The 26054-nt window shown below is 38.7% G+C and overlaps 1 long non-coding RNA gene across 1 annotated transcript; it reads left to right on the top strand.

Moving 5' to 3' along the window:
• LOC121233718 lies at window positions 1-22626 on the top strand. The gene is made up of 3 exons (XR_005933729.1): window positions 1-83; window positions 20714-20721; window positions 22617-22626. It is a non-coding gene; the product is annotated as an uncharacterized LOC121233718 (long non-coding RNA).
• The last annotated feature ends 3428 nt before the right edge of the window (window positions 22627-26054 follow it).

Here is a 26054-nt window from a genome sequence, read left to right as displayed (position 1 = left end):
ATCAGTTAATATTTAAAATAGGGAAACAATAGCTACACATGATTTAGGCTTTAGGAACTAACTACGAGACAATGGGAGTTTATGTTTATGTCAGAAAAGGTAATGGATTGTGGTCTGGTCAATAAACGTTGAAGAACTGCTTGGAACTGCCAAGATTAGGGAAGAAGTAGGTAAAAGGTACTTCCTACAGGGGGAGATTGTGACCACCGACTCCTTGACCACCTATTCAAATGATACTACCTACTCAAAAGAATACAATGAAGGAAGAAGACAGAGTCTGCACACTAATTTACATGAGGGGTGAAGAAGAAAGAACCAATCATCAAGGAAAACAAAAATGAATATGTATTAGTGGAAAGGAATATGTATTGAAGTGGAAAGATTAAGGAGTATCAGGGAGTGTGAGAGGGAGATAGATTGATGGACCCACACTCTACGATCCCTGAGGCAGAGGCAGCAGATGGAGGCTCCACAAGAAGCAGAAGACCCCCTACCCTCTTTCCACCAGGCGGGAGGGGACTTAAGAGATGGAGGAGAATGGATACAGACCCCTGCTCGGGGAGGCAGGCAAATCCCCTGCCGGTCTCCCTCACCTTCCCAGTTGCCCCTACACAACAGGTATGGGGCTCTGGAACTTGAGGGCCAGGCAAATGAAGATCAGACTGTAGATGAAGGCCTATCCAGGAGGGTGCCTAGGCTGAGTCAGTCAGCCCCATGCATTCTGAAAGCCTCTGTTAAAAGAAAAAGTAGGGTAATTGTCATAGGCAATTCCCTTCTGATGGGGACAGAGGGCCCAATGTGCAGACCTGACCCATCCCACAGGGAAGTCTGTGGCCTCCCTGGGGCCTGGGTAAAAGACATTACCAGGAAACTCCCTGGTCTGGTTTGGTACTCTGATTATTACCTGCTATTGGTTGTGCAGGTTGGCAGTGATGAGATTGCAGGGAGAAATCCAAAGGCAACCAAAAGGGACTTCAGGGCACTCGGGCGATTAGTGGAAGGATCAGGAGCACAGGTAGTGTTTTCCTCAGTCCCTTCAGTGGCAGGGAAATATACTGAAAGGAGTAGGAAAACACACCTGATTAATACGTAGCTCAGAGACTGGTGTCATCAGTGGAATTTGGTTTTTTTTGGTCATGGCGAGGTTTACACGGCACCAGGTTTGCTGGCAACATATGGAGTCCAGCTATCTCAAAGGGGGAAAAGGATCCTCGCTCATGAGATGGCGGGCTCATAGAGAGGGCTTTAAACTAGGTTTGAAGTGGGAAGGGGATAAACCTAGGCTCACCAGAGATGAGCCTAGGGGAGGCATGCCAATGTTGGGAGTGGAATTCATAGCCCACCTCAAGTGCATCTATGCCAATGCACGCAGCATGGGCAATAAACAGGAGGAGCTGGAAGCCGTTGTGCAGCAGGATAGCTATGACTTAGTCACCATCACAGAAACATGGTGGGACGTCTCCCATGACTGGAGTGCTGCAATGGATGGCTATAAGCTCTTCAGAAGGGATAGGCAAGGTAGAAGAGGTGGTGGGGTGACTCTCTATCTTATGGAGTGTTTTGATTGTACAGAGCTCCACGATTGTGATGATAATGTTGAGTGCTTATGGGTAAGGATGAGGGGGAAGGCCAACAAGGCAGATATCATGCTGGGAGTCTGTTATAGACCACCCAACCAGGTTGAGGAGGCAGGTGAAACATTCTACAAGCAGCTGGCAGTAGTCTCAGAATCATGTGCCCTTGTTCTCATGGGGGACTTCAACTTGCCAGATGTCTGCTGGAAATACAACACGGCAGAGAGTAAGCAGACTAGGAGGTTCCTGGAGTGTGTGGAAGATAACTTCCTGACACAGCTGGTAGGTGAGCCTACCAAGGGAGGAGCCTTGCTAGATCTACTGTTTACAAACAGGGAAGAACTGGTGGGGAATGTGATGGTGGGAGGCCATCTCGGGCTTAGTGACCATGAAATCATAGAATTTTCCATTTTTGGTGAGGCAAGGAAGGTAGTCAGCAAAACCACCACTATGGACTTCTGGAGGGCAAACTTTGGCCTTTTCAGGACACTGGTTGAGAGGGTCCCTTGGGAGACAGTCCTGAATGGCATAGGGGTCCAGGAAGGATGGACGTTCTTTAAGAAGGAAGTCTTAAAGGCTCGGGACCACGCTATTCCCATGTGCCGCAAGATGAACTGCTAAGGAAGACGACCAGCCTGGCTGAACAGGGATCTTTTGCTAGGACTCAAGAAAAAAAGGAGAGTTTACCATCCCTGGAAGAAAGGGCAGGCAACTCAGGAGGAGTACAGGGATCTTGTTAGGTCATGCAGAGAGGAAATTAGAAAGGCAAAAGCTCAGCTAGAACTCAATCTGGCCACTGTCATAAGAGACAACAAAAGATGTTTTTACAAATATGTTAACAATAAAAAGAGAACCAAGGAGAATATCCACCCTTTACTGGATGCAGAAGGGAACATGGCCACCAAAGATGAGGAAAAGGCTGAGGTACTTAATGCCATCTTTGCCTCAGTCTTTAATAGAGATACCAGTTATCCTCAGGGTACTCTGCCCCTGAGCTGGAAGACAAGGACGAAGAGCAGAATACACCCCCCATAATCCAGGAGGAAGCAGTTAATGACCTGCTACACCACCTGGACGCTCACAAGTCTATGGGACTGGATGGGAGTACATCAAGAGTACTGAGGGAGCTGGCGCAGGAGCTTGCTAAGCCACTCTCCATCATTTATCATCAGTCCTGGTCAACAGATGAGGTCCCAGACAACAGGAGGCTTGCCAATGTGTCGCCCATTTACAAGAAGGGTCAGGGAGAGGATCCAGGGTAATACAGGCCTGTCAGCCTGACCTCAGTACTGGGGAAGATTATGGAACAGTTCATCTTGAGTGTGTTCACACAGCATGTGCAGGACAACCAGGGGATCAGGCCCAGCCAGCATGGGTTCATGAAAGGCAGGTCCTGCTTGACCAACCTGATCTCCTTCTATGACCAGGTGACCTGCCTAGTGGATGAGGGGAAGGGTGTGGATGTTGTCTACCTGGACTTCAGCAAGGCCTTTGGCACTCTCTCTCGTGGCATACTCCTTGAGAAGCTGGCGGCTCATGGCTTAGACAAGTGTACTCTTCACTGGGTGAAAAACTGGCTGGATGGATAAGCCCAGAGGGTTGTGGTGAATGGATTTAAATCCAGTTGGCGGTGGGTCACAGGTGGTGTTCCCCAGGGCTCGGTATTGGGGCCAGTTATGTTTAATATCTTTATCAATGATCTGGATGCAGGGATCGAGTGCACCCTCGGCAAGTTTGCAGACAACACCAAGTTGGGAGGAAAGGTTGACCTGCTCAAGGGTAGGAAGGCTCTACAGAGAGATCTGGACAGGCTGGATCGATGGGCTGAGGCCAACTGTATGAGGTTCAACAAGGCCAAGTGCCGGGTCCTGCACTTTGGTCACAACAACCCCATGCAGCGCTACAGGCTGGGGGAAGAGTGGCTGGAAAGCTGCCCAGCAGAAAAAGACCTGGGCATGCTGGTTGACAGCCAGCTGAATATGAGCCAGCAGTGTGCCCAGGGGGCCAAGAAGGCCAATGGCATCCTGGCCTGTATGAGAGAGAGTGTGGCCAGCAGGAGCAGGGAAGTGATTGTTCTCCTGTACTTGGCACTGGTGAGGCTGCACCTTGAGTACTGTGTTCAGTTTTGGGCCCCTCACTACAGGAAAGGCACTGAGGTCCTGGAGAATGTCCAGAGAAGGGCAACCAAGTTGGTGAGGGGCCTGGAGCACAAGTCTTATGAGGAGCGGCTGAGGGAACTGGGGTTGTTTAGTCTGGAGAAGAGGAGGCTGAGGGGAGACCCTATTGCTCTCTACAACTCTCTTAAAGGAGGTTGTAGTGAGGTGGGTGCTGGTCTTTTCTATCAAGTTACTAGGTATAGGACAAGAGGAAATGGCCTCAAGTTGCATGAGGGGAGGTTTAGATTGGATATTAGAAAAAAATTATTTACTGAAAGGGTTGTCAGGCATTGGAATGGGCTGCCCAGGGAAGTGGTTGAGTCACTATCCCTGGAGGTGTCAAAAAACACGTAGACAAGGCACTTCAGGACATGATTTAGTGGGCATGGTGCTGTTGGTTCGACAGTTGGACTTGATGATCTTAGAGGTCTTTTCCAAACTTAATGATTCTATTCTAGTTAAGTGTATAAATGTGAGAATTTTAGTAAGACAAGGGTGTGCTTTCTTGAGACAGGCACCCATTCATGCGCATCAATGAAATTAATTTGAAAATATCTTGACTCTGTGTGTTATTGGCTTGCACACCAGGTAAATGAACCCTGTTTTTGGGACAACAGCTGTACTCTGTAACAGAGCACTTAAAAGCTTACTGAATACAATGAAAATGCAGATACTCAGACTGACATCTGAAACAGTGGGTAACTTCTGCCTGCAAAGGCAGCACTTTGGAAAAAAACCCCAAAGAATTTCCAGACAAAATATTTCATCTCAGAAATATCAATGGTTCTGAAGTTTCACTGAAACTGTAATTTTCAATATAAGTTTATGCTCATGAGGAAATTATACCCAGATCTTCCTTACATGTATGCTATCCCTTAATCTTCTCCCTCTCTGCATAATTCATCTATGAGAGCATATAAAGAAGTAACATGACACATCTACAGAGAAGGAGAAAACTGTCACTAGTTTTCAATGTCCTTGTCTCTGTTTTAAGTTAAGGAGATCCACAAAATTTCATAGGAATTTCAGAAATGCTGGGTAGTATAGGCTGTTGGGATTGTCAGTCAATCTAAGTATAGAGGTACTAAAATGGTTAAGCTACTGCAGAGGAATCCATATAGCATGCCCTAGATATCTGAAGCCTGAGAGAGAAATAAATAAACAAACTTGAGCTCAAAGACAATGTAGAAAGGAAATTAATTGTTGACCTTTAAGATGATTGGTTGAAACTATAACAGCAGAAAGCCTGGTGTGCCAGAAACTGTTAACAGTTGGATAAAATCAGGTAAGATAAATGAAGAAATATCTGATTGGCCAACCTGTACCATGCCAAGACCAGAGTTCGCCAACATAAGCACAAGCTGCATCATGTGTGGAATAATTGCTGGAGGTGACTTATTGATATGACAACTCAAAAATTGTATTTCTATTTTTTCCTTAGTATCAAGAAACATAGCTATTGATTGGCATTTTTGTGCTATCTCAGTTTCAAAGGAAAACTGCCATACTAGTGATTACGTTTTTTAAGAAGCCCCATATCTCAGAATCCTTCTGAAACCTTCAGAAGTTTTCACTGAGCCCTGGGGAGTACAAATTTTATCTTTATGTTCTTCAAGTAATTTAGATGGACCTGCGACACAGTTACACTTGCCATGGTGTATTCAGGCAAATATCAAAATAACCATTAGAATTTTGTCACAGGAGACTATATGGTGGATATTATATTAATTTGACTATAAAGTGGAGGCAGCTTGCTTCAAAGAGCCAACCAGACATAGAGGAGGGAAAGGAGCTTTCCACCTTGTCAGTGAAACCAATTCTGCTAGCCTTGCACCTGCTCCCAGTTTCTGAACAATATAATAGCATCAATATTCCCTGTTCCTTTACACATAAATTTACAAAAAAATTGAGAAAATTGAGCAGTAAATAGAAACCAGCAAAAAATTGCAGACTCATTATTAAAGGACACTAGATGTTTGCTGTTATAAAGTGCTCTATCAGACTAATATTAATTATTCAAATTGATGACTGAAAGGGAGTGAATGTAAAAACATGTCTATCAGTAACAGTCATATCTTCATTTTCATTCTGAACTAAAACTTCATTGTATATTATTTCTAAGGCATTTTTCAGTGCTGTAACAATTTTTACCCCTTTATTCTCACAAAGAGAATCTTTTTATTTTATTATGGGAAAGCAAGGTGCTCATGACCTCTGGCACTAAAATGGGAGTCGTGCAAAAGACTTTATATAATCATGAAGACTGGTTTGTATCATATGTATAGACACCATGAAAGCAAAGAGGAAAAGCAGTTCCGAAACCAGACATTGCAGTTTTGTCTAGCAAGGGATGCTGTTGATAACACGATTGATGTAGCTGTTTCTCATGGTTTAACCCCAGCCAGCAACTAAGCACTATGCAGCCGCTCACTCACTCTCCCCGCACCCAGTGGGATGGGGGAGAAAATAGGGAAAAGAAGTAAAACTCGTTGGTTGAGATAAGAACGATTTAATAGAACAGAAAAGAAGAAACTAATAATGATAATGATAACACTAATAAAATGACAACAGCAATAGTGAAAGGATTGGAATGTACAAATGATGCGCAGGGCAATTGCTCACCACCCACCGACCGACACCCAGCTAGTCCCCCAGTGGCGATTCCCTGCCCCACTTCCCAGTTCCTATACTAGATGGGATGTCACATGATATGGAATACCTTGTTGGCCAGTTTGGGTCAGCTGCCCTGGCTGTGTCCTGTGCCAACTTCTTGTGCCCCTCCAGCTTTCTCGCTGGCTGGGCATGAGAAGCTGAAAAAACCTTCACTTTAGTCTAAACACTACTTAGCAACAACTGAAAACATCAGCATTATCAACATTCTTCGCATACTGAACTCAAAACATAGCACTGTACCAGCTACTAGGAAGACAGTTAACTCTATCCCAGCTGAAACCAGGACACTGTTAGAGAAAGCATCAATGGTTCTACACCATCTACGCTTCTGAATATTTTGACTGTGACTTGTTCATGTGTGTTGACTAATCGGTAACCTTATGCTTGAAAACAGAAAATCTTTTATGAAGTCAAGAGTCAAGTCACAGTGTCAGCAGATCAGTCTAGTTTTATTGCTAAACAGTTTACACAGCACTTCATCAGTCTACTAGCTGTTGCTAAGGCATTTTTACATCTCTCCTTGGCAGGCTTTTGAGACCTCCTTTGTCAATAAAAAATTGAATGAAAGTATGTAACACACATCAGGAAACAACCAAAGTGTGTTGCAACCCCAGAAACAAGCTCAAGACGAGTTGTGACTAGTTTACACAACTGTTGGCTTTTCCCTGCTGTAGCTGTACTGAGATAAAAAGCAAAGATAAAGGTTAAATAACTATCCCTCTTCCACTCCCTACTTTCCTGACATACTGTGGATGACTAGAAAAATAGAATTAGAGAAGGACAGATTCTCCTCAAGCTTTGGAAACTTGTTCTGGTTGTGACTACAGACCCTTCATCTTTCAGGGGTAAAATATGTGGTACTGGGGTTAAAGATTACTGTTATTCCTGCTGAAAATGCCAGGATTTTAGGCCACACTCCTCCCTCTTGATCAAGACTCTTGGCTGATCCTGTCTGCCATCCCTGGGACCACCCTGCTCAGCTGGGGCCCTGGTTGGTAAGGACCTTGCCCTGTTGTAATGTGGTTAACAAAAAGGAAGTTTTCCTTAGGTCCTCATCTGTCACGGTATTAGGAAGACAGGAGAAGACTGCCACAGTCACAGATGAGCTGCAGAAAATAATTTTGAAGAATGCAGACAAATACAATTCTAAATAAAAGGCAAATGAAGTTGATATCCATAATAAAACAAATAAGCAAACAACCCCCCATAAAATCCTTAAAAATATGAATATGAAAATTATTACATGTGAGCTACAGATTAAAAAAAAAAAATCATTGCTGAAAAGATCACCATAAGATAGGAATAATTGTAAGACAGATTGGTAAGAATCTCATGGTGAATGACTAGTCAAGAGCACTTCTAAATGAAGGAAAAATAGAGCTGAATGAAACTGACTGAATAATAAAAGGAATTAGCTTCCTGATTTTGCATTAGATTAGGTTATTTGGGGGAACTAAGAAAAGTTAGAGGTTTTTTTAAACTATTTTAAAATAGAATCTTTCCAATTATAAATGCCAAAATATTTTATTTTTATATTACTTAACAAAGTTTCAAAAAATTTTTTTTAATCTCTGTGGGTTTGTTTTGTGACATGTTTCACTTACTTATGCTAAACTAAAAATAAAACAAATCACTTTTATTTCTTAAGGAAAAAGTTATAGAATGAATTTTTTTTCCTGCTTTTCTCTTGCAGCAAAGCAGTAAAACAAAAACACAAATATAGTTCCAGTTAAACTTATTGGTGGCCTGGTTTTTTTTTTTTTTTTTTTTTTTTTTTTTAAATCCCTGTCAGACTGGGGAATTTCATTAATTCAGCTGAGGAAACATCATGTGCTGTCATATTTCAGATAAGGAATTATCTAACAATATGCAACTTAAAGTTTTGAAAAAATAGGTGATTGCCAACGTGAATTAGCAATTTCTAATTAGTGAGTAATGATCTCTTATCAGTTAATCTGTCATCTGTATGATTAATTACTTAGTTATCTGTAGAGTAAATACAAAGCCTATCTAAGACTATATTCCATATATGAAGAATTACCGAAGTAAAGTTTACAGATATTCACTTAAGAAAAAAAGCATGCAACAATATTTAGATAGACTGCTACATAGCTTTCCAGCCTATCTGATCTATGGAAAGCTCATTTGTTTTTACCTGTAAACTGTACCTTTCGAAGCGTTTTCTGCCAGCATAAAATGCAAGTGTTAAATTGTATATAAAATGTTAGACTGCGATCACCAAAAAGACTGCCACTAGCAGAGTGAGATCCTTTTTTTTCATGGGAATTATCTTTTTGGATAGGAATTTTAGTTAGTCATGAAAAAAAGGGGAAGGATCATAAGGAGGGATCAAAATAGTTCTATTTAAAACTTCAGACAAAATACCAGGTTATACTACTCAGTAATACTACTACTCTCCAAATACTCATGAGCATGAGCCAATGTTTCTATCACAGCAGCAAATTATAATTAACATGTAGAAGGACACTAGTATTGCCTCCATTTTCCAGGCACTCCTTTCAACACAAAAGATGTGACATTATTATTATATCATTAGGAAGTTCTCTTAAACAGAAATTTTAGATTACTGGCTGATTACTGGGTTTCTGGTTTTGTTCTACAGCAACAGTTCTCAGCAGCTGGAGTCAGATTTTTCTGAAAAGTTCACATCAATGGATGGCTGTAAAGCCACAGCTATCTTTTCTACTGCTAAAGAAAATAGAGTTCAATTTTTAGATTCCAAAACTTTCCAAACATCATCCATGTAAAATTATTTTGAGGAAAGAAAGCCTGTTAATTGTATGAATGGGTTTGTAAGTATTTTTGATCAAAAAATAATGAATTAATATTTTTTGTTTCTTGTGTCCTCATTGTTGTACTATAAGTTAAGTTTTGAAGTGCATAAAAAGTAGCTGTTATACATTACTATAGATTGAGCCTATCCATCATGATGCTACTGGATTTGATTATGTCTGTAAAAACAAATAATACTTTTATACAGAGAGGTATTTTAAAGCACAGAGCTTCATCCTACTGTGAAAGAATAAAATATGACAAGATATACTGCAAGTCTAGTAGGTACCTTACATTTCTGCAATTTCATTTTTAGTAGAACCCCACTAAAATTCCTGATTTTAGTTTTGCCAACTTTAGCTGTTTTTCCTGAGCTTCGAGTTCTTTACAACTGTTGGGGGAATAGGTGCGATTCTTCTTACATATTTTTGCTTTTCTCAGATGCTGGAACACATGACCTCTTCAGTTTCTTCCTTTCTGTGTTATCGTTTCAAGCTACTGTTTTTTTGTCTTTGATTTACAGCCTCTCTCTCCTTAACATAAAAATTCATCCCCATTTTTCTAGTCCTGTACAACAACCAATATTCAACACATCATGACTATATTACTCTTCTCTAACCACATACATTAAACTAGAAGTTGTCTAGTGTGAAGTCTGGCAACTTTTTCAAAGTAGACTGATAAATATTTTTAAGTTTGGTTCTAACATTTATTTAGTGAAAAAATACAGTATACAAAATATACAACATGTTCAAAAGATCTGTATTGTCTATAAACTTCTCTAAGGCTATACATTTGGAAGACAGATGGTTTTTATGTGCATCTATGTCTCCATGTATTTCATGAGAGCTCTATCTATTTTATAGTTTATAAAAATAACTTCTTCATCTGAAAATTATGTCTAATGGTGCCCATCTCAAAATTTGCCACATAATAACAGTGTCCTAATGTATAATTCTGTTCCATTGAGTAGATACTATCAATATGTTAACTTGGATAAATTCAAAAGAACATATGAGGAGATGGTGACAGAGTTTGGACTGTTCCATCTGCAGAAAAGAAAACTCAGAGTATCTCACCCATGTGTATAAATAACTGATGAAGGGGGAAGTGAAGAAGATGGAACCAGACTGTTCTCAGTGGTATCAAGTGACAGGACAGGAGTCAATGGGCACAAATTGCTATTAAATAAATTCCATTTAAACATAAATAAACACTTTTTTTGGCTGAACACTGGAGCAGGTTTCCTTGAGGGGTTGTGGATTATCCATTCTTGAAGATATTAATAACCTGGCTGGACATGGTTCTGGGCAGCCTGCTCCAGCTGACCCTGCTCGAGCAGAGTGGAGTGGATGAGGAAGCATTGGACTAGATGATCTCAAGAGCTCCCTTCCAACCTTAACTGTTCTGTGATTCTGTGATTTATTTATTTTTTTTTTTTAAAGGAAGGTACACAGGAGGGGATCAGAAAGGCTCAAGGCAGTTTGGGGAGGAGCAGGCATTGGGAATGACCCCAAGACTGAGTCAGTGTAAATAACTATACCATGGTCCTGGCATGGGTTCTTGACGTAAAGTCAACACTAATATTCAAGAGGTGTCTGACTGTGAATGAGACTGTGAATCAACAGAGAAGGTAGGGTGCAGGGAACTTCAGTCCTGGTCAGCTGGAGAGGAGAAACAGGACCAGGTCTTCTGAATTGTTTATGTTTATGTGAGTACTGTTGGTGTTCATGTGGCAAGTGTGGCTGGTCCTGTTTTCTACTGTGCTTCAGTGTCTGTGTTAGGGGAAGGGGATGCCTATGGGAATATCAGCTCAGTGCTGCTAGGTGGACCTAAGAGGAAGTGAAAGCATCTGTTAGACTGGGATGGGGGAATTCTGCTGGGCTTAAGATCCTGACAAATTTGGCTCTAGCATACCTACCCCAAAGCTCACTGGACGTGGGTAACTGTGGCTGAGGACATTAAGCCTTTTCAATCAAAACTTACTACCAATTGCTGTCTATAAAGTCTATGAAATTTTATAGATAATAAATCCAGAAGAATTTCATTACTATATCTATTAATTTTAAGATTTCATCTTAGCAGATAGATTGTTTAGGACAATTATGAGTTTTGGCATTTCCCACACCACCCTGAAAACAGACACAGATAACCAAACTGAGATGTCACACTGTCTTTTTTGGTAGTATCATGAAAGTCTCATGATCATGATCATTCAATGTAGTAGCAAGCATAGACCAGAGTATATCTAAGCATAGTCACGTATTCTCCCCTTCCTGTCTCCCACAAATAAACTGCAATGAGCTAGCTAACAATTTTAATTAGCTAACTTCTTATTTCTAGTTTATTGTTAAATCTATTATCATTAAGTGAAAGAAAAAGTTACCGTTATTCTTAAGATGACATGATTGGAATCAAAACTTTGGTGGTTGATGTTATATTGCTTTTAGAACATGGTAGTGACTTTCCATAATTAGAAACCTGCTTTTAAGGTAGGTATATCTGTAATACCATAGAATTTTTTTTGTTATTGTTAATCTTGAGTAGAACTAAGAAGTAAACTAAAAGCTTCTATAACTGTAAGAGATTTGGATTGTCAATAGCCTGGTACTTTTTATTTTTATTTTTTGAGAAAGCCATTATATTTAAAACAATTTGAAGGGTGCAAAGCTATGTAATTACAAGCTCATCAAGGTTCAATTTCTTTGACAGACAATAAATTTACCAAAATTCAATTTTAGGGAAACTGTTTAGAAGTCATTACTGAATTTTGCAAATAGGTGAAAAAGTATTTCTTTTTATCAGGTAGAGATGGTAGACTTTGAAGACCTGTTCCTTGCTTTAATATGTGTTTATTCATTCTTTTAAATTCTATTTGTTAATCTTCATATCTGAAAACAGAAATGGAATAATATCATATTACAGAGTATGAATCATGTTGATACAAATGTAAAATAATGTTAGAAAATAGAGGGAGTAAGAGATTAAATATAAGGGGAAATTTTCAAGATGCTTATGACAACTGCTTTTGCTTAATAAATAGTCTTATATTGACAATGTTCAATTCTGCTGCACTTGCTTCAGTGTGAATAAAGATTAAAATAATGGATCATAATTAATAAGGATGAATATTATTCCATATTCTTTACTCAAAAGGAGGAGCAAAAGGATGAATATCTTTATAGAAGCAGATAAGCAAGCAAGGGAAGAGGGGAATGCCAATTAACTTCTGACCAGTGGGTCATAACAGACTGTATTTGGGAGTTTTACATTACAAACAGCCACATTGCCTGAGGTAGGATCAAAAGCTTCCTAAAGACACTGCAGCCAGCAGTAACATTTTGCTTGTATGAGATAAAATTAATTTTACGATTAGGAGCTGGAAGAATAGTGTCTTAACGCATTTAGAAAAAAGTTCATGGTAATCTAAGAACAGAAGTAGGTTTAGTATTACTCCTGTGTTTATCATCCAATGGAGTCAATATTAATATCTTTAAGGGGGGAGGTGTTGCTGTAAAACATCAGACTTCTAAATTAAATAGTTATGTGAATAAACCAACCCTGGACAAACAGAAAGCAGAATGCATTGGCCTACAGACCTGGGGTTGGATTTCAACTTTGAAATTAGAATAAAAAGCAGTGCTGTATGCACATCTATCATGTTGTTATGGCAGGCATCACCAGAGCTCAAGGCAAAAGCTGCTTTTCTTTCTGTTTGTTTTCATGTTTGCTTGTGTAAGCATGTAGTCATATATTTTACCTGGAAAGAAATTCCCAGTCTTAGTGGATAGTTTTGTAGAGAAATTTTTTGTGAAAGAACTAGTCGGGTGTTGATAAAGAGACTTGGCTAATATTTATTTCTACCTACAAAAAGACTATAGCTGAGTTAGTTTGGGGAATTTCTCTTTTACTTTCCACTGTTCCCAGGCAGCAATGAAAAACAAGCGCTGATTTTGGAAGAATTCATATAGAAGATAAATCAAGGGCAGGTCATCCTTCAGCAGCAATGGATGTGGATCATGTGGAGATCTGCCCTTAACACTCAGATCTCCAATTTGTCTAGCTATTGTGCTTCACTGAAGAACAGACAAAACCTGCTAATGAGTGGGGGAATAAGGGCGTGAGAGACTAATTCATTCCTAACCCTAAACCAGATCTGTTTTCCCAGGATACTTTCTCTTAAACCACTTTCACTTTGGCCTTTATCAGGCAACAGGTTGACTCTGTCAGGACCCTGAGGACACCCATGGGTCTTTCTGGTCCTGACTGGCCTCCACTGGCTCCCACTTCCTTCCCATGGCTGAGACCTCGTTTCAGACCTCCCAGGGCCCACAGCCCTGCCCCAACAAGACCATAGGGTGTTGGTCTCCAGGTCTGCCATTGTCCTGCCCTGGTTGGCCATGGTCCCCATTGAGGCAGGCCCAAGCTGTAGGCTGACACGCTGGTTTGATCCCAGACCTGCCTCATCACCATGAATTTCCCTGATGACCTGGGCTCTTGGTTGAACCTGGCCACAGCCTCCAGTCCTGGCCTGATACTCTCTCCAGTACTGTGAGAGGGGCCCTGGCTGGCAAGGACTGTGGAATGATTGCTGGAAGTGACTTATTGATACGTGTGTGTCCCCCGCCCTGCTCTTAAGGGGAGGTAAACCTCCAGAGTGGAATGCAGTGGATATGCAAGGAATCTGTTCCACAGTAATTCCCTAAGCAACATAACCTGCAACTTTAGATGTTAGCAACACCAAGGGAGCTTGGTATGCTGACCCTAAGAGAAGCAACATAGAGGGTGGAGCGGAGTGGAGACACTGTGGCCGGGCTCTGTGATATTATCGGAGGGACAGGGAAAAAGATAGGAACAAGAACAGTAGGTCCCTGCACTGAATCCACTGAAACAAGGAGGTAAAATAATGGGGGTTCTGTCAACCTAATGCCCTACTTCTGATTTATATCAGAAGTGCCCTGTTCTGGGGTACTGACACACAAAATCATGTTCTCTGGGTGAACTTTGTTCACTATAATATCATTATAATACCAAAACACACCTCCATCCCCAAAGTTCCCCACCTCCAAAGTATGACCACCCCCACACTGAACATGTACTCTGAATTTTTTTTAGCATGTACCTTTAAAAGTAAAACGAGGAGATTTTTATACCAATCATAGTAGAAGTATGTATGACTTGAGTCACTCAAGCTCCACCTAAATAGGAAAATAGTATAAAAGGCCTTAAGAGAGGGGGACTGTTAAGGAAGATATCATCGTGAACAAGTCGGGAGGACATTGCTAACTTCTGGGATCAGTTGACGGGCTGAACCTCTCTTCCTCTCCCTAAGGACGCCTATTGGGTGAGATTTGAACACTCAGCTGTACTGAGTACTTCCCCGGGAAACTTAGAATTCTTTAAAACTCTTTTCTTTCATAATTTAATGTGCCTGTAGTCGACTGTATTATCATTTGCACGAGCTTTGCAGGCAGTGTATTTATCACCAGCAATCCAAAAGAACCTGTATTGTTACTTTAATAAACTGTACTGTTCATTAATCTAGCCGTGACAGTTTGTTGAACGTGACCAAACTCTGGCCATTTTAGCTTGTTGAATGCAGCTAAAGTGAAAGTACAGTGCGCTACTAGTGCATCTGTAATCATGGTAGTTCAATATATTGAATGCAACTGGACTGACAGTGTTGAATTGGACATCACTCAGAATCTAAACCTAGCCACCCCGAGCCCCTCTGACATCTGAGGAAAAGCTGGAATGCAAGGGGGTTTATTCTCTGCCAAACTTCTTTACTCTTTAACACAACAGAACCCTGTGCTGCCAGCCTTGTTGTCCCCCTCATTTTCCATCTCCCCAACCCTGAGGCAACAGCCAGCTTTTGGTGTTCCCTGACATCCTCATTCATGATACTTAAGACCAAAAAGAATGCTTAAACCAAAGGAGATGATCTGTCCATACCCTGCTTTCTTACATGTCATGCAAGTACTCTATTTTGGGCTCATTCATTTGTGCTCAATCTTTCATAAGCGTGGCAAGTCCTATTTGGGAGGAAGGAAGAGGTGGATAATCCACCATTTCTTTGTATTCCAATGCACAATTATTTGCCATTGTGAGACAGGAGATAAGGGACAGCTACCAGTCACATGCTACTTTTCAAACTAAATTAAGATGTTACATTGCTACACTTTTTTGTTAAAGATGTGTCACTTACCTTGTAATTTTTCATAACATATCTAGCAGATGATGTAATGGAAATTTTGTTGCCAGCAGCTAGTGAGAACAGAATACCGGAAACACTGGTCTGAGAGGATGTTTGTTTAAAAACTGGGAAATTAACAGTGATAGAGTTTTGCAAAACCAACCACCATCTGGATTAAATAGTAACCAAGGGGATTACACAGAACCTTTTGAAACAAAGAGAAAGTGAGCTTAAAAAAACAAGTAAAAAAAAAGAATGGAAATTTGTAAGAGTGGGGAGACACCTTGGGGTAAGCAGAGGTTAACGCAGCAACAATCTCAACACCTGGCTTGACACTGCCAGACATCTCCCCAATGACATTGCTAGCCCTTCCCAGGCCAGGCAGAGCATCCTCCCTGCCAGATGCCATGATCTGCTGGCACCCAGCTCATTGGGTGACAGCATATGTAGGGACCCACCTTGGGTGAGTGCTGGTGACTCTTGGGGGACTTTGCCACTGTTGTGTGGGTCAGCGGGGTGTGAGGAGTGGCAGGGGTACCTATGAAGCTGGAGCACCTGCATCTGTCACAGAGGGTGTGCAAGAGGTAGAACACTCAGTGCCAGGAGAGGGCATGTGTGCTGATGGCACACACAGCAGGGTGGGGGATGTGTGTCTGTGTATGTGTGAGGCAGAGTGAGGAAAGAGATAGGTTTAGGGGATTAATTTATAAAACAGTGTTCACGAATTTATGGCTGTCTTAACATTTTGTATCTTGTATTGTGGTTTACCTGTTGTATTATTGATATTCACCCTGAGTGTTCACTGATTGGCAGTTAACTGTATCATTTATAAATTAAACAAACTGTTTTGATCCTGATTCAATTTAAGCTACCTGAGCTAAGACATTTTCTCTGCAATTTATCTCAGAGTATAAAACATTTTGCCCTACTGTTAGGCTATTTGATGTTTGTTTATGCAGTTTCTCTTAGAGGTCAACAACCATATAGCAATGTAAGCAATAGAACTGCATGCAGTATTCTAATTTAGTTTCCCAAATATATCTAGATTTAACTATCATACATAGTTAAAAATCATATTTCTATTCCTACTAATTGTTTACCATTGCATGATCCGTGAACAACCACCTAAATCTTTTTTAACAGAGTGTGACACTGGTTGCTCTATGACTTTTTTATTCCCTCTAACTGTTACATATTATTAGTCAGTGAATATGAAAATACAGTCCCCTATTCTGTAAGGATGGCACCTTTCTGGATAGCTTATTCCTTAATTATGCAGACATGCCCTCACAGTACAAGGCATGGGTAGGAAAAGTTGTAGAACAAAAATTCTGTCAGTATCATGTAAGTGAAATAATAATTTAAAAAAAAAAAAAAAGAGTAAGAAAGAGACCCTTGACTTGACCCTGGACTTATGAGAACCAGAATACCTTAAACAGCACCTACCTGTAGCAGTAGAACACGAGAATATTTTATCTATTGCCTCAAACTATAGAAGTCCTTTATAAGTGTCAACAGGAAAATAACTTGTCAAAATCATCATCTGAAGAAATAGGTTTCAGCTAGCTAGAACAGTGTTTATTATATGCTTGACTTAAGCAACAGAAAGTTGTGAAAGAATATTTTGGAATGTACAAGGTGATAGGCATGACTTCTTTTCTTGGGTTCAAATCTTAAAGTGAGTTAAGATACTTTTTTCTGTTTATTTGTGAGTTCAGTGTGTTGACACAACTTTAAGTTAGGCAGTGACTTCTATAATATTTTTAGTGTGTTCCTCCTGGATGAATAAATATATAGCAATGATAAAAAACAGGTGATAGTTAAGAACTGAATCTTAGTTTTTAACAGGTGTAGCAATGATATCCTGACCAGTAAAACATTAGGTACTTATTAGCAGCCATCTAATATATAGCTAATGGAGTACTTCATCAGCTCCAAAGGAAAGAAGCAAAATATATGAAGCAAAGTCATTAACTTCAAGTGTAGTTAAAGAGAACAAGTCAAGGTACATACACTGAGGTGCTTTCTCAATGAAATTCAATACAACCAACCACATGAACAGGCTGTTTTTTCCTTTTAGCTAGCAACTGTTTTCTGTAAACACCAGTTTGTGTACTATGTCAATGGATTTTAGCCACAGAATAGTTACATTATCACCACATACACACACACATAACTGACAACTTGAAGTAAAATTCAAATTTACAAAAAAGAATTCATAGTAAGACAGAAACCAAAGTCTGTGATTTAAAGTGACATTTATACTTGAGTTATTTTAGAAGGGAAACCATCTACAAATATAATTATTAGACAAATTAACTATAAACTGATAGGGTAGGCTGAGGTCAAGAACTGCTTATTTCTTAGACTTTTGGGATGTATATTTTTGAGGCCTAACCACATTAAGAGCATTGCAGCCTGGCAAGCAGGAAATGGAGACTGTAAGCTTCATGGTTGTTTTTACATAGTGAACAATTCAGATCTCAGAAACTTTAACGTGAGGTTATTGAAACTTTCCAGGCTGCCTAATTAAGCTTCCATGAAAGACTGCTGGAATCCTACTCAGTTGAAGTATTACTACTGTATAGCTTACTGTTTCTGAAAAAACCATCTATTGTACTTTCCAAGAGTTGCCCAAAGGTATAAATATTTATGTTTGACAAAAGCTTTTGTTTTCATTTAATTTCCATGTTCCCTGCAGTGAAATTCCACTGCCTTAATGGTTACCATGGAAATGAGTAACATCATGCCTCAGTGATAGTTTCTTCACTGCAAGATAAGGTAAAAATAGTGAACTGGAAGGGAGCAAACTGTGATTATCTACAAGTTTCTTTGATAATTAGCAAATGCAACAGAAAATATGATAAGGAGTAGAAGGTAAATGACTTCACATTCTAATCAGTGTAATCTGGAAGGACTCCCCAGAATGAAGATGCAGCTCATGTGGAGTATTCTTTCCAAATACTTCTTCATTTGTCCATATGTATAAAGAATATTGTTTTACCACTGCTTTACCAGCCTTCTCATTATTCTTCTCATCGTGAAGTCTTTTCTAATGTTTAAACTCAATCTTCCTAATTTTAAAATGTAAATGCATTACTTTTTCCATCCAGCAGGGATACAGATTACTCCATTCTTTCTAGTAGTCATTCATGTATTCGGATACTATTACCATATCATTTTCCCCTTCTCAATCTTCTTTATACTAAGAAACCCCAATAAATTCATTTTGTCCTTGTAGGTCAGAGTCTCCATACATAACACTGCTCTCATTGCTTTCTGCTGGATTTAAATGGTCCACATCCTTCTCAAAGACTACTGTCCAAAACCGTACACAGTATTTCATCTTGTGTCCTACTTATGCTCTGTACAACAATTGTTTAAGTATTGCTTCACATAATCTTACTAGTTACACTTCTGTACACACTTATATATTCCATCCTTAAATACTTTGTGTTTGTGTGGTCAAGCTTCTAAATATAGTTCTATATGAAGCTGTATCTCTAAAGGTAGAATTACTACTGAGTGAAAGAATTACTACTGTGTGAAGGTCCTGAAATAATAATGTCTATATTTACATTCAAAGGAAGTAGAGGTGTCTTTGGTTCACCAGTGCATTATTCATGAGTTTTATGACTTTATTTTTAAAATAATTGATTCTGAAAATGAGCAAAACATCAACAACATAAAAATAGTCTTACTTTTACTCATACTTGTTCAGACATTCTGGAAAGCAGGCAGTTCCCAATTCAAATTAAACTTCAGGTCCACTTTTGTCCTGATTGGTATGCAGCTTTGTAAATTATTTCAGAAAATTCTTAAAATTTCATTTATTTTTAATATTCAACTCAATCAAATTTTACAAAATACTAACATATCCCTTAAACTATTTGAAAAGACACTGAGCAGGAATGTGTACGGAAGGATTAAAAGATGGAATTTTGGTCCGTGGATGAACACTGAGTAAGAAGTAGATAACTAAAAAACACAGTCAACACAGGGAACAGACAGTTTATTGTCTATTGTTTGAAATGCTGCTCATGGGGATAAGAAAGTTGAGCAATGTTAGGGGAGGTAGTATATGCAATGATGGAGGAATACAAGGCACCACACATAATTTTGCTTACCTTGCAAAAGTCCTGCTATGGATTAGAGCATAGTAGATGTGACTGACTGATTATGGTAATTTGCTGCGTACACAGAGCCCATGAACAAATAGAAGTGATGGCTATGGCATGTGCAGCGCACCTGGCCAGTGGGCGCATGTGCCATAGGCTCCCTATGTTGCAATCGAGGCGTGTTTCAGCACTCATTGTCTGCGAGTGTCGACACCCGTTCCTCCACAAATGTATAAGATACCGGGGTTTTCCGAAGAGCAGTGGGCTGGTGTAAGGCAAGGTCACTGTTGCCTCTGTGGGGATGTCCACGTAAAGCTGGCACCTACCGACTGCTGGGCTGAGCTCACGGCACAAGACGGCACAAGAATGTACCGAATGTACAGAAGGTTCATTATCTTCTTCATAGTCCTTGGGTCGGTATGTTAATTGCTTTTTTTTTTTTTTGCTTTGTGAGATACCTTTAGTATAATGCATGGCTGTAGTTAATAAAACACTTGCTTTTTCCCTTGTAGTCAGTGTATGTGTGTTTACCTTCTCGGGAATCCTCAAAACCACCCTAAAACAAGGAATAATACATATTCCCTTCAAACCTGGAGAAAAAAAAAATTCATCCACATATATTTAGTCTACTATAATACAATTCTCTGTTACATCATCAAGTACCTCTGTTCAAAATTTCTGTGTATTTCTATGACACCTGGAGAAATGTATTTGCTAAAAGCCTGAATTCCAAATTGTAATGAAACAGAAATGTAAAGAGATCTGATTGTCATGCACAATTAATGTAATTTTGTCACCCAGCTAAAAACTGCAACTAGAGTTTTATCTCAAATATTCCTTAGGCTTCTGTAAAAAATAGACTTAAAAATGAAAGATTTACATGGAAGGAACACTGATATGTAAAGCTCCCTAGAATACCACATTAATGAAGCATATAGTGTTCAACTCATTGCTCTGTGCAAACCCCCTTGATCTGAAAAAGGAAGTAATTTCATGTATGCCTTCTTTTCTCCCTGCTTTTTTTCCATGTAAAGTTTTTGGTTTGTAAATTCAAGTGTGGTTATTTTATTTGCAAAGAAGGAATAAGGTAACTTTCAGTACTGCTCTTTTAGAAGACATGGCAAAGGAGAAGTTTTTTGTTCCCTTCTTTCCCTCATTTGTGCATTTATACCAGGGACTTAAATTGGCCTTTCTAAATTTCAGCAATAAATGTTTAGTTTGAGCCGATAAAGTTTATTTCTCTCTTCTAAGTTTTTGGGTTTTGTCTATTACAAAGTATAGACATTTTCAGTGTTCTCTACTTAGTCAAAAACAGTTCAATTTTCATGGGGAAGGCAATTAGCAGTAGCAATGTCTGACATTTAATAAGGACCACACAATCTGTGACCTTATCATTCTAAGTAGATAAATAGTCTGTTCTCACTTCTTTCAACATTTTTCTATATTTGAAGCTTAGATAATTAGTAAGAGTAGTGTGTCAATAAAGTATCCACATAATTACTGAGCAGTTCTTCCTACCAGGCCAGCTAATTATCATAACATTTATAAGACATCAGACTTTGACCCATTTCCTTTAATGTGAGAATGGAACAGTTAGTCAGCTTTCCCATCATGTCCTATTTCTTCCCTTTCCGATTGCTAAAATGGAAATATATATCACTCCATCTTTCCTTTTCCTTCCATACTGAGAAATATTTTGATTTGCTATAATTTATCCTATTTTTAGCCAGTTGATACTAAATGCAATATATTTTCCCCTCTTAAAATGGAAAAAAAAAAAGGCAAGAAAGTATAGTAATGTCATGCCATCATGTTTTCTTTTATTTTGAGCTGAGTGTCTGAGGGCAATAAATATTGCCTCAATATATTTGTCCATTTGTTTTCTAACTATGAATGCAATTTATTCACAATATTTTTCATACACAAGACATAATTCTATCAAACTGTTTGTGAACTATGGGAGACAAAAATTTTCTAAAACAACTACCAAGACACTTTTGTCATTTATTGGCCTATTTTTAGAAAAACAGCATAGCTACGCAGTTAAATGAAGAAAAAGAAAGAAGTTATATGTATCAGATGGTTGCATTTCATTATCATGGAATTATTCGTTGTTCATGAGTATGAAGTAAAGCAAAGTATTTAAAAGTTGGTATTTCACACTAAATTGGCTCACACACTTGATATCTCTCACTTTTCCTGTGTTACAGCTGCACAAAAGTTCTTATCTAATACCCGAGTCCATTACGCTCAAGGGTGTTCACACAATAAGAAACAGACTTTGTCCCAAAAGTCTTGCAGTGTGAGAAAGGAAAGGAAAAGATGAGATAAGAAAAAGAAAAAAAAAAAAGAAAATATTATTATCTCATTTTCCAATGTTTCATAAGGAATTCATGGTAGAAAGGAACTGAACCAAAATTTTCAACATACCCAATACCAATCCCTTCTCTTATTTATAATTAAAATGAAAAGCAAATGAAAGCAGCATTAAACCCCCTTTTAAGCTTCCTGCAAGAGATTTTTAGTTTCATATGCATACACTCGGTAGAGAGGAGCATTGGGATTTGAAAGCATAGCTTTTTTCAAGTAGTAAAATAAGAGTAGAAAAGCAAGAACAAAAATATAGAGCTAATATGAGCTGCACTGACTTTCAATAGCTGGTGGAAAAAAAAAGGAGACTAGATTTTGACATTAATGCCTTACCTCTTAATCTAACAATTTATAGAAGGCCAATAGCATCCTGGCTTGTGTCAGAAATAGCGTGGCCAGCAGAAGCAGGAAAGTGATCGTCTCCCTGTACTCAGCACTGGTGAGGCCGCACCTCGAGTACTGTGTTCAGTTTTGGGCCCCTTACTACAGGAAAGACATTGAGGTGCGGGAGCATGTCCAAAGAAGAGCAAAGAAGCTGGTGAGGGGCCTGGAGCACAAGTCTTGTGAGGAGTGGCTGAAGGAACTGGGGTTGTTTAGCCTGGAGAAAAGGAGGCTGAGGGGAGACCTTATTGCTCTCTACAACTACCTGAAAGGAGGTTGTAGTGAGGTGGGTGTTGGTCTCTTCTCCCACGTAGCAAATGATAGGACAAGAGGAAACAGCCTCAAGTTGTGGCAGAGGAGGTTTAGATTGGATATTAGAAAAAAATACTTTACTGAAAGGGTTGTCTGGCATTGGAACAGGCTGCCCAGGGAAATGGTTGAGTCACCATCCCTGGAAGTATTTAAAAGATGTGTAGGTGTGGTGCTTAGGAACATGGTTTAGTGGTGGACTTGGCGGTGTTAGGTTAATGGTTGGACTCGATGGTCTTAAGGGTCTTTTCCAACCTAAATGATTCTATGATTCTATAAAAAACAAGTATTTAACACATTCTGCACTTCCTTGTTTATCTCATACAAAGGGTAATCAGCCAGTTGTGCTGACAGCAGTGCATCAGTCAGGTATGTAGTGCTTTACAGTCTGCAACAATGCATTTCAGATATCATCAACTGTTATGAAAAAAAAAAAAAAAAAGAAAAAAAAAGACTTATTTTAATCAACCCAAGATCAAAAATCAGAAATTATTCCAGCTTCAATGATGAAAATAAGAACCTGCATTTTCAGGAATGTTAGTATGCTTTTGTGTTCTTAGCCATATTTCTCTTAGCAGAAAATGAAATACTGAACTTGACAGCACCAGGTGTATCACAAACCTTATGGTAAACTCTCTTGTATTAGTTTGTATCTTGCATGTAAATACCAAAAGAAGACTTCAACATTTCTGTCTCAAAATTTTAAGTCTAGAATACTGAATAATATTCTTCACAATTACCTCCTTGCCTCTCGCTCTTCTGTCGTCCACAAAAGTACCAAGTGGAGGACTGAACTAATGAAACTATTGAAGAGATGAAAGCAATAAAGGACTTGACAAGCAGAATTGTAAACTATGAGACCACAGACTTTTTCTCCTCTTCAAAACCAGAGTGCTCATGTTTAACTTGGCAACTTACCGCTCCCAAGATGAACATACAAAGTATGTCATGCACTGTCTATCTTCTCTTAAAGCAGCTGCAGCCAAAGCAGCATGGCTAAGAAAATAAAGTAGCAATAAAGAGGTCTGTCTGCTTAGATGCTCACAGCTGCTCATCTGATGATAGGACTGTCTTTGCCTTCTTTGCTTATAGCAGACATTTCTTTTATTTTCAAACTCTACTGCTGGAGAAAAAAAAGAGCTAGCAAAAAGTCTCTCTACCTCTGTCAGAGAAATCTGATGGCTGTGTGAGGACAGATAAGAGCTCACCATGCTGATACACTGCGTGCATAGCAATGTCTGCAGGCCAAGCACTGATCAGACGTGGTTTCTCCAGATATCGTATTCCAAACACTATAAAGATTTTTCTCACAGAAGCTTCTGAGTTATGCCAAAATCCCCAAGTACCTTTCAAGATCTAACTTCAAGACTTCCTTCCAACAGAAAAAAAAAGGTTCTCTTTTGAATATCTCTATTTTATCTATCAATGTATATCTCAAAGCTTTACTTTTCCAGGTAATCTATATAGTAAGAAATAAGATTTTTTTTCTACTACAATCTTACTGTTAACTTCCAATAAATCTCCATAAATATTCCAGTTCTATCACCTAATGTCCCCTCACTACCACTGGTAGTTTATCAGTTAACACCAAACATGGCTTCCTTTATCTTTACATAGATTCAAGATACTCATTCTCTGAGTCTTCATACAAAATTCTAATAGAAAGAATATGCTTAAAAGGTACATTTGAAACATGAAGCATTATTCATGATGGTAAGTAAAGGGAACTATAAATAACTCATCTTGAAATCCATTAAATTATCATTGCATCACATGTAGTTAGCTCTGGACCTCAAATTCTACAGAGAAATTACTTCATCACCCAGATATTAACACCCACCAGAACAATGATCAAAATTTCTACCCTTGTTCTTACCAAATGCCTTCTGGAGTATTTCTCTCAGTCTCTAAAACCTGCCCTGTATCTTTACAAGAAATCAGCTCAAACTTAGTATTTTCTGCATGTATGGAGAAATATTTCCCTAATTTAATCTGAGACTGACCTTGCTGGTAAGGAGCGTTCACCTCAGTGTAGTTTAGGGCAATATTCAACTCAGATCCTCATGGGAATGTTTTTAAGCATTTTTGTTAATTACTTAAATGCAAACCACAACCTTACCTGTCTGACTTGGTTTGCTATCAACCAATCATTAAACCAGTTTGGCAAAGCTTTTCCATTTCTTATATCTTTGCCCTGTGCAAAACATTTCATGCATCAGATCTTGCCATACCACTTACAGCCTCTGTTTTTAAAGATGATTATTGTGGCGCAGTGATGTTACTTATTCATAAACAAGCTGCTGAAATATTAGCTGTTAGAATAATTTAATTAGTGTCCTTAATTTCTCTCTTACTGGATATTCAGCTACTTTTCTATGAATTGTGCAACAGCAACTTAGAGCAAATTCAACCTGTCAGGGGTTTACACTATCATTCTCATCACCTGAAGTTACAACCTGTTCTATCATACAAAAAAATGATTCATTTATCCCTACGTTATTACAGTATATTTGTTTATATTCTTGGAAACAGGAAAGCAAGAAATTGTTAAAGAAGACCTTTTGATGTAACTATGAAACTGGAAAATCCAAATTCTTTTACAACTTCTCCCTCTATACTTCTCCCTCTGTGCCTTTCCTCTGCTGTAGAGGAAAATAAGAAAAGATAATAAAAATTTAAAAGATAATAAAATTTTCATTTTTCTTCATGAAAATAAGAAAAGATAATAAAAATTATATCCTTAGAAAGCACTTGAAAATTTACAGAGGACAATGTGTGACAGCTAAAATATTCTACTTAACACTAAGTTACTTTTATAAAGAAAGGGATAAAATCAAGGTAAAGAAGAAAAATGTTCACAATTAGTCCTGCCATTTTCATTGTTTAGAGAGAAAGCAGTGCAGTTTTAGAGCTATCACAGTCTGCTTCATACAAACATGATTCAAGACATGATTAAGTTAAAGTTAGTGTTTGGATTGAAACAAGCATTTTGAAGATGAATGTTATTGTAGCTCTCAGCTACCAGAATTGGTGTTCATTGTGTGCGCTGATTTTTATAGGCTAGGAGTCTTCATTCCTATAAGCTCTTGTGGAAGATTGCCAAAGTGTATAATAGAAGTTCTGTCTCTTTTTATTTTGTAGGAAAAGAAACATTCCTTCTCAGGACTGATTTAGTGCTATATGAAAAATAAAATTTGCAAATTTGAATATTGAGGTGGACAAAACATTTAAGCATATTTTTCACAGTTTTAAGATTAAGTGTATAAGTCGTTTAGGTATTATGAAGGCCTCAATACCATTGATCAGCTGCAACTTCAAATTAAATTCATCTGCTACAAGAGAATATTTACATGACTATCATGTACCATGCAATTTTTGCATATAGCTAGAAATCTTGCTAGCATGGGATGAAAAAAGATTTATTAGTGGGATCTGTAGATGACAACATACATTAATTCTAACAGTGAAAGTTACTTTTGGGGAA

Source organism: Aquila chrysaetos, chromosome 12 (genome assembly GCF_900496995.4).
Source record: "Aquila chrysaetos chrysaetos chromosome 12, bAquChr1.4, whole genome shotgun sequence".
Classification (NCBI taxonomy): domain Eukaryota; kingdom Metazoa; phylum Chordata; class Aves; order Accipitriformes; family Accipitridae; genus Aquila; species Aquila chrysaetos.
The sequence above is the reverse complement of the archived record's forward strand: the minus strand, read 5'-3'. Positions and strand labels throughout refer to the sequence as shown.